Here is a 10,091-nt window from a genome sequence, read left to right as displayed (position 1 = left end):
GGTAAGAAAATATTTCCGGCCATAATTGGTACTCGCTCTGTAAACTTTCATAAGATCTGCTAACATGCTATAAACTGTAGAGTTTGGACATTCTAGATAATTAGAAATTTTTATCTATCATGTACTATTGCTTTGCTCATTTGTCTGACTTTTCAATAGAAAGATGAATAGCCAACAAAAATATAGTAATGCTAATATGCTACTTCGTTCTATTTGTTTCAATAGAGATCCACTCAGTATTATCTTTAAATGATTTTTTTAGTTCATAAGTCTTCTAGGTTGTTACATGAATTTTCACAACTGCAGCTTACAACAGAAAATACAAGTAAAACATGTTTTTTTAAGTGTAGCTGAGCTGAACGGAAGCAAACTGGCAGCTTTGACTTCTTTATACAACCGCCTCTGCGAACCTTCATCTTTTCTTTTCGGGCCCAATATAATGTAATCTGACATTAAGGGTGTTGTAACGAACATATCAGTTGCAGATGATTTTTTTACTACACTAACATAGCATTCATAGTTAAACTATTTCTACAGACCTTTTTCAGTAAACATTTATTTATTGTTTTTGTATAATTTTTTACTAGCTTCATTTCCGCAGCAACGTGCGGAGTATCATCTAGTTATTTCAATATCAATGTATCTTGCCATTTTTTTTAAATCCCTTCTCAACTTTCAGATTCAAGGTAATTCATGTTGTACATTGTTATGAGTTGATGAATGAAAAAGTGGCACGGGATGGCGCCTTCCTTGTGTTTACAAATAAAATAAAACTAGATGATACCCCGCGCGTTGCTAGGGAAATGTGTAAATACATATTATTATAGACAAAATGTTATAAATGTTGGTTAACATAGAATAATACAAAGGAAATTATTTGCTAAGTGCATGATTATGGCATGTCCATCAGGAATCCCGTGCATAAGAAGTCTTATAATACTCGCTCTGGTCCTTTTTAGTTCGCATATAAGATTTGCCTGAAGTCAAGCCTCGTAATGTTTGACCAAGTTTATAGAAAAAGATATCAACATTCACAATGTGAAATCAACATCATTAGATGCGTCATGACTTTAATTTTCATATCACATAACTTTAGTATTGTATATGTTGATATTTTTTCATATAAATATGGTCAAACTTTACGAAGTTTGACTTCAAACAATTTTTATATGCAGAGTAAATAGGACTGGAGGGAGTACAAAGGAAGTGAGACCAAGTAGATAAAAAAAGTGATTCAGATGCTTAAATGTGCCTCAATGCGACAGTTTGTCCTGATCCTTAGCACTCCATATGATAAACCATTCTCATCACTCATTAGTGTGAAAGCTTTCGGTTATCTATAAAAGAATGGAAATTTTAGATAGAAACTTGGAATCGATACAACTAACCACCACAGCATATTTGGAACTGCATTAAGCAAAAGATGTCATCTTCTAGCTTGCAAGTACGTTTTACAGAAAATGTAGTGAAAGTAAATTAAGCTTGTTCCAGTTTTCCATCATAAGTTATCGTAAAGCATTTAGCAGTTGCATTCAACACTAACCTCACACAGAGCATCTCCAACAGATCAGTGGGGGAAAAATATCTCGCCTCCATTGTGGAGTCTCACAAAAACAAATCATGAATGGGCCAGCTTGGCCATCAGTATTAACTGTGTGAGAAATGCATGTTATGTATTCCCTCTGCTACATGGATGTAGACTAATCTTGCAATTAGTTCACCAATAAAGCATCAAAATATTGTAAGAAGTGATCAGTGGGAAAAAATATCTTACCTCCGTTATCGGGTCTCACAAAAACAAATCATGAATGGGCCAGCTCGGCCGCATCAGAGGTAATCACTATTTATGGGCATCAGTATTAACTGTGTGAGAAATGCATGTTATGTATTCGCTCTGCTGCATGGATGTAGACTAATCTTGCAATTAGTTCTGAAACCAATAAAGCATCAAAATATTGTAAGAAGCGATCAGTGGGAAAAAATAATCTCACCTCCTTATGGGATCTCATAAAAAAATCATGAATGGCCCAGCTTGGCCGCATCAGACATAATCACTATTTGTGGCCATCAATATTAATTGTGTGAGAAATGATTGTTATGTATTCGCTCTGCTGCATGGATGCAGACTAATCTTGCAAATAGTTCCAAAGTCAATAGATCATCAAAATATTGTAAGAAGTGAAGCACTAACATCAGCTTCTTGAGCGGGTTCTTCTTGGATAAGCAAAATAATTTACCAAGCAATATATGTTGCTGAATTCAGCAAGGAATAAGTGTAAGAAAAGGCACCACATAACTCACTAATTCAGCTAGGAATATATGTTGCTGGAGTATGTGATATAATATCTTTTTCTTTTCCCTAATTTTTACCTACTAATAAAGCGGCTATCGCTTCTGGTCGTCCGTCATTAAAATTACTCTCTAAGTTGGTAAATATTACCCACCAATGCCACCCGTAAGTAAGAAAACGATTCAATTTTTCGGACCAAAAGTCGCCGCCTCCTTTGTTATTTTACAGAGCCGCGATGAGTAGAAGTCACGAAATGATAAGCAGTAGACTGGTTGGCAGATCTCTCCTCTAGCAACTAGACCATGGTTCGATCCCCAGCCTCCACAATTTACATCTTTCTTTTCTCACGCATGTATGCGTTCATGGGCCAGCCCATGTGCGGGGCTTCGCTGCCCTGTTTGTTTTATTTTATTTTTTTGCATTTTCTTTTCTCATTCTGTTTTCTTTCTTCTTTCAATTAATTCGGGATTTTAATATTCTAAAAGTTGCGATTTTTCAAAAAACAATTTTGAGAAATCATAGAATATATGTGAATTCAAAAAAAATTGAAAATCATAAAATTTGCAGATTCAAAAAATGTTGGTGGTTTTGTAAAACTGTTCGCAAAATTATAAATAAATCACAATTTGAAAAAAATGGTCGGGAAATAAATCATGGTCATATTCAGGAATCTGAAAAAAATGTTCGTGACAGTTTAGAAAATGTTCACAAATTCCCGCAAAAAAATGTTCACAGAAATAAAAATAAACATTTGTTTTTCAATTTTGTTCCCAATTTTAGAAAAATTCATCGATTCATAAAATGTTCGTTGGTTCAAAAACTGTTAATGAATTCGAAACCGGTTTGTACATTTTTTTGTAAAAACACTAATGTTCATGATTTTGAGAAAATCAAAAATTTCAAAAAAAATGTTTGTCGATTCGAAAACTGTTCACTGATTCAAAAGTATTTTATGTCTAGGATTTAATTAGTTTTTCGAAAGTCTTTATATGTCTTGGCGTTGGGAGTAGTTCGTGGTCAATGAGATTTGTTTTTAAAGTTTTAAACGTTTCCTTGCGCAACATAATGACAAGTGTGGTATGCACTGGCAAACTCATAGCCTTGGGATTTACCGCATCGAATGCATTGTGATCACGTAGACATCGCGACCATCATCGGCTAGGATGAGAATGGCAACATGATGAGCCACTCTGTTAAAATAGAGTATGCTCATATATTAGAATATTGAGTCATACTTAGTTGGTTAGCCATAATTTTTTGTCTCCCGTTGCAATGCACGGGCATATTTGCTATAATAAACCAGGATTGCTGCTGGTCGTACGTCACGGCAGTTTTGCAGAAAAGCCCTTGTGTTTTTAGATATTCAAGCCGCAGTCCTGACGAGAAGTCCCGAACCGGTACGAGCGAGAGAGAAAAAAACGTACCCGCACAACCCACAACCCAACCTCCCAATCCCATCTCCACCTCCAGCGCTCCTCCACCCCCGCCGCCGCCGCCGGCCCCTGCCGCGCGCCGCCGACCCCCTCCTTGCGGCCTATTCCGCCGGGGCGCTACCCCTACCCCAAGTGCCCCACCCCGCGGCCTTCCACCGCCGACGACACACGACGCCGCGCCGTTGCCGGCTCCCCCTCCCCTGCTACCACGGTGCTCCGGGACTCCCCCCCTTTGCTTCGCCCTGGGCGTTGTTCCCCCCAACCCCGCCGGTTTCGCCACCGGCCACAACTTCCCGGCGCACTCCACCAACCGACGGACCAGTTCGCCCGCCTCCCATGGCTAACATCGCTGCTACCCCAGTGTCGCTTCCCACCCCAGGGGCTCATCTCCTCCACCTGCGCGCCACTCCCCGACCTTCCCTTTTCGCGCCGTATGCTCCCTCCCGCTTCACTGCCTGGCATGTGCCAGGTCCAATCTGGACGAGCAGGACAACGTAGCCAGCCATATGCGCCCCTCCAATCTGAACGGCTTGCTCTGCATGATGCCGCTTGCTTGCTGTGTGTGGGGTATATTTTTGTTGTACTCTTAATTTGCTGTTGATGTCATATGCTACAGATTCACGTTTTTTATGAGATACTTGGAATACGTAAGAGTACTGATATAGTAGAAACTATTTTCCTGATGACTGAATGAAGTTGAAACTTTGACAACGGATGTAGCAGGGTTAGCAGAAAACATGATGCACGATTGAATTAAACATGCAGGGTTCAATACGCATCCCTGATTATTCTTATGTTTATTATTTTTAATAATCTACCACTTCTGGCATCCTGTCGGTGAGTCTTCTTTTGGTCTGCAAACCATAGTCATTGTAGCTTTGCTCCAGTTTGCCAATGTATAGCTGAATATGAGCCATCTACTTGCTGGAAGTGGTCACATATGGGGTAACTTTTAGTGGCAGGGTGAAGTAATGGTACTGGCATTTGTATTACTGAAAGTACAGTATATACTTTGTGTTATTTTGCATGCTCTCTATGTGTTCTCGTCTTGGCAGGGGATGCTTGGTGATAACTCCTTAAATGCTCTGAGTAATAATTGAGAATACATAGACAATGTCAAATTGAAGTGTGATATTTGTATGTCATATTTACTCCACAATATCTTTTTATGTGTTCTTCTCATTCTTTTTACATAGACGTAATGATTTCTTTATGCCGCAATGTTACTTATGCCATTTGGATTTGGACAACATGCCGCAGTGTCACTTCGATCTCTGGATGGTTGGTGGCCACCTTAATTAGAATCGTTAGGGGTAATGTAGTTGCAATGCAGTATCTATGCGTGGGCTACCGGATGGAGTTGCAACAGCTGTTGTCAAAAGCCGGATGTTTTGGAGATGCCATGTTTAATTAATTAATTAATCATCTTTTGTGGTGCCATTAGTTCTGATCCTGGGCTAGGAGGATTTAATATTCTTAATCATGTTTTCATGCAAATTGACCCAGTTCGTCCGTTGATTGATTACTGGACTCCGAGTTGCATTGCTTATTTTGGTAAGTGAGAACGTATGACTGTAATTCTGCATACATCATCATGCTATTTCCTCCTAATTTATATATGAAGATTAAGTGTCCTTTTTTACCTAAAATTTACTTGAATATTTAACTGAGAATTACTTCATTGTGTGTCATGCCTATCTTATTCCATCCACATGATCTATGGACCACAGATATAGTTCTCAATCCAAGGAGAGTCCGAAAACTAATAATTTGTGCCTTGAATAACGAATGTACTTTTTTTGTTCTAATCTTGAAACCTTGGCTAATGTAATAATATTGGTGTCACGGTGGTCTTCATAGCTGTAGTGAGTACAATCTAACAGAAGCAAAAGTCTCTATTGATTGTTGTAGGAGATCCAGAAAGCGGAGCATTGGGGCACTCTGATTTTTAAGAAGCTCCATGCACGTATTAAGGCCAGTAAATTCAATTTGTTTTTCATCTGCTTCTCTATGGTCTGTTGTCCTTATTCGATGTGTTATTCAGGTATGTGTTGTTAACGCTCCTAATTTTGGGAGAATCAGAAAAAAATAAGTTTTGCAAGTTACATCATATTTCCATGTTTTAGTATGAGATTTAGATATATTGTTTCTCCGGTTCCATATTCATTATATGTTTTTCTCCTATAATTGGCCTACTTGTTTACACAAGTCTGAATTCCTAAAGGTTCAGGAGTATTTCAATGTTGCTAAAGAAAGATACAAGGATCAGTGCCGTAACATTGTTGAAAGACAATCAGACACAGTATGCTTTTAACTTGCCATTTCCTTACTGACTAAACCTGAGTACATGACTATTTTCAGTTTTCTAATTCGTTGGAGCTGTGCTAATCTCCTCACTCCTCGCCCTGATGTAGGACACCATGCAGCAGCACTGCACCCTGCAGTTCATGCTCTGCTCACCATGACCTGCCTCCTCATCATCAGACATACTCATGTGTACTAGGATCTCCTCACCATCGAAGTTCATGTGTCCTCTAGATCAAGCCTATGCATGTGAGCTGAAGAATTGTTTGCCTGTTCACAATTGGTGATTGAAGGGTGGCCGGTGACTTCCATAATTTTCTTGTAGTTGTTTGTTGGATAATCTTTAAAATTAGGATTGTAGAGAACTTTACATTACTGTAAAACTTCATCTTCTTGGTGTTGCTGCTTACATATTCCATTATGCTAACTCAGCAACACTTTTAGCAGAAATTGGTTGTTTATGCAGACACGTGGTGTAGTAAAATTGAAGATTTAGCTCCCTCATTGCATACTTATGCTATGTTGTAGTAATGTTCTATCCATGAATTATACTCCCTCCGTCCCAAAATTCTTGTCTTACATTTGTCTAGATACGGATGTATCTAATACTAAAACGTGACTTGATGCATCCATATCTAGACAATTCTAAGACAAGAATTTTAGGACAGAGGGAGTATATAGCAGACTGTATGTTCAGCCTCCATGTTCATTTCTTTGATCTCCTCAGGTTTCGCAGAGGCTTTAGTTGTACATATGTGCCAATATACCTATGTGAGCCTCCCTGAATTATGTCGATATCTATGAAACTTTGTTGTTCTTCCTCGCCAAGATGTCTATTATAATTTTGGTATATACTTCATATATACGGTGTGATCTATGCTTGGAAATAAGGGTAAAAGGTCAACAGATCAAAGCCTGAGTCCAAATTATGCTACTCCCTCTAATCTATATTACTTGTGTTCTCTAATAAAGGAATTCTGCAATGCATTGCGCTGGAGTTAATAAGCTAATAAAAGCCAATCAACCCCATTTAGTACTGATATTTTTCATGTCGCATAAACTTTTTAGCTTCTCATTATTTTTGTGCAATTTTTCCTTCAAAAAATGTTTGCGATTTTGTACAAAATATTTGCTTACTCAAAAAATGTTCACATTTTTTAAACCAAATGTTCGGGAAATAAAAAAATGTTCATGATTCTTTAAAAAGTTTGTGTATTCAAAAATGTTCATGAAATTGAACAAAAATTTGCTAACTAAAAAAATGTTCATGAATGTAAAAATATCCTACAAATGAAAAAACTGTTCATGACTTGCAAAATAGTTTATTCATTCGTAAAATGTTCGCGGATTCAAAAAATAATCATGCATTTAAAAAATGTTCATTAAATCAAAAAAATGTTCGTAAATTTAAAAAATTCGTCCACCAATTGGGCCAAAAATGTTCGTCGGTTCTAGAAATGTGCGCCGATTCAAGTAAAATCTTTAAAAAGATGTTCACAATTTTTAAAAAATGTTTGCAAATAGTATAAACTGTTCATGAATTCAAAAAATGTTCAAAATTTTGAAAAAAACTCATGAATTAAAAAAATGTCCACGATTTCAAATATATGCACAAGTTTTAAAAAAGGTTCATGATTTTGAAAATTGTTCATAATTTCATGAAATTGAGAGTGATAGTATATCACGGTGATGCCGCAAAGTGTGGTCACAGCCGTTGAATATTATGATTTTTTTCTTCCCGTTGCAACGCATGGGCCCTTTTGCTAGTCATAGATAACATTTTTTATTTACAAAAAATTTGTAAGTGATCACACATAAGCCAACTGTATCACATACGTCATGACAACTTACTCTCTATGAACAACATTGATAACCATACATGTAAAAAGAACACATCACTATTATGATATGATCATTTTATTACCAGGAATTGTCAGGGCCAGAGTGCCGAAGGGGGGCAATCTTGGATCTCTCTGCTCAACTTAATCAATCTTCTACTTCATCCGTCCTTCCCTGTTTAATTAAAACCCTATTAAAAGATCGACGGATAATGGCACAAAGAGATCGACCAATGGACTGCTCCTGGAAGTATAGATCGAAATTTCTCTAAAGAGAATCAATGCACAAATTATGGATGGAATGCAGCAGAGCAGATGATTCAATCGTAATACGGGATGGTTAATTGATTATTAATTCAAGGTTAAGTGGAATACATAATAACGCTCACCTTCAGACTCGACAATGTAAAAGCGATTAAGAAAACAGTCACGCATTTATACCTTACAACATCAATATCCTAACAAAGTTCAGTTTGAATATTGCAATAAAATCCCACAAAAACATCAGGTGGCGGTGGCGTAATTGATGTTGAGAGGACAAACTTAAGATATAGAAAAGTAAGTTTGATAGAGGACAAACTGGAAAGACCGTTGGATCTTGGGTCGCTCGGTCAGCGAGCTTGCGCCGACCGTCCTCGCCTTGGTCCCCAAGCGCCGGAGGCGTACGACGACCGTTGCGCAGGGCATCCATAACAGGGCCTGGGTAGGAGACATCCAGGGTGCCTTGGGGCCGGCTGCGATGGTTCAATACGTCGAGCTTTGGCGCGCCCTGCAGCCCGTAACCCTAACTCTCGACCCCGACGTGTTACGCTGGAAGTGGACCGACTTGGGCATCTACACTGCGAATTCCTGCTACCGAGCCATGTTCGCTGGCTCCACCATCGCGCCCAACTGGAAACTCATCTGGCGCACGTGGGCCCTGCTGCGGATCCGTGTCTTTGCCTGGCTCGCAAGCCAGGATCGTTGCTGGTCCGCCGCCCGCCTCGCGCGCCACGGCTTGCCGCATGACGACCGCTGCATCTTCTATGACCAAGTGCTGGAAACCCTCGATCACCTTCTCGTACAATGCCCATTCTCCCGGATCATCTGGCATGAGATCTTCGCCTGGTGCCGGCTGCCAATCCCCCCTCCAGGCACCGAATGATTGCTTCCTCAAGTGGTGGGCTGACTCTACCAGGCGGGTTCCAGCGGCCTTGCTGAAAGGTCTCGCCTCCCTCGCCCTTCTCACTGTGTGGTCCATCTGGCGCCACCGGAATGCATGCATCTTCGACCACATGCACCCCTCCTCTACGCTACTTCTACAGATCATCAAGGACGACGCTCGGACATGGGCTTCTGCCGGGGCCAAGGACATCGCAAACTTTATGCCTCCCTGATGTGTAGATAGCTAGGTTGGGGCCGAGCACCCCCATCTATTCTGCTCATGTACCACTTTTCCACGCCAACTCTGCGTACGTGGTAAAGTGATACCCGTGTAATCCTGACACTCTTACTTTCTACCTATCAATGGAATGATACGCATCTTGCCTATTCGCGAAAAAAAGTTTGGTATAGGCGATCAGAAACATGGTGCAAATAGCTCAACTTGTTCATCTACATCCGCACACCATACCGACCGGCTTGCTGCATTCCAAACCAGAGCGAAGGGAGGAGGGGCTGAAGGATGTACAATGGGCGGTGGCAAGGTTGTTGGTGGCACCACGCCAGGTCGCGGTGGGGGTATGGCGTGCAGCGGCCACCCGGTGAAGCCCATGAGGAAGAAGGACGTGGATGGCCGAGCGAAGCCGATGCCGGGTGCTCGTGATGCGGTGGCATGCGATGTTTTCGCCCAAGCGTGCAGCTGGCGGAGCAGCTAGCCGATCTTGGCCTGAGGTCGCACATGGTGAAGCCAAGATTCTCTGGCTGCAGCTCCATTAGATCGCCTCGTGATGAGGTGGGAAGATGAGATGTGCGGGGAGGTAAAATAAGATGCGTCTGGGGGCTCGTTTAGAACGCATCGTCTGTTACAGAAGGCGAAAGAGCCGAAGTGAAAACGACGGGTCTTGAGTCCTTTCGATGACCAGATTTATCTTGGTGCGTAGTACTACAGATTTGTGGTCAGTTAACCCTGATAAGGTTGTCCGGTCTTGCATCTCACGTGGGCTGCATTGTTGATGTGGATACTTTGCATATTAAGATATTTAGTTAGTGGGGATGAATTAATAGTGATATGGCATAAAGCTAATG

General features: G+C 40.5%; 1 long non-coding RNA gene across 1 annotated transcript; it reads left to right on the top strand.

Moving 5' to 3' along the window:
• Window positions 1–3,699: 3,699 nt before the first annotated feature.
• Window positions 3,700–6,547, top strand: LOC125553841. The gene is made up of 2 exons (XR_007304228.1): window positions 3,700–6,025; window positions 6,138–6,547. It is a non-coding gene; the product is annotated as an uncharacterized LOC125553841 (long non-coding RNA).
• The last annotated feature ends 3,544 nt before the right edge of the window (window positions 6,548–10,091 follow it).

Source organism: Triticum urartu, chromosome 1, assembly GCF_003073215.2.
Source record: "Triticum urartu cultivar G1812 chromosome 1, Tu2.1, whole genome shotgun sequence".
NCBI classification, from domain to species: Eukaryota; Viridiplantae; Streptophyta; class Magnoliopsida; order Poales; family Poaceae; genus Triticum; species Triticum urartu.
This window is presented reverse-complemented; position numbering and strand designations above follow the sequence as displayed.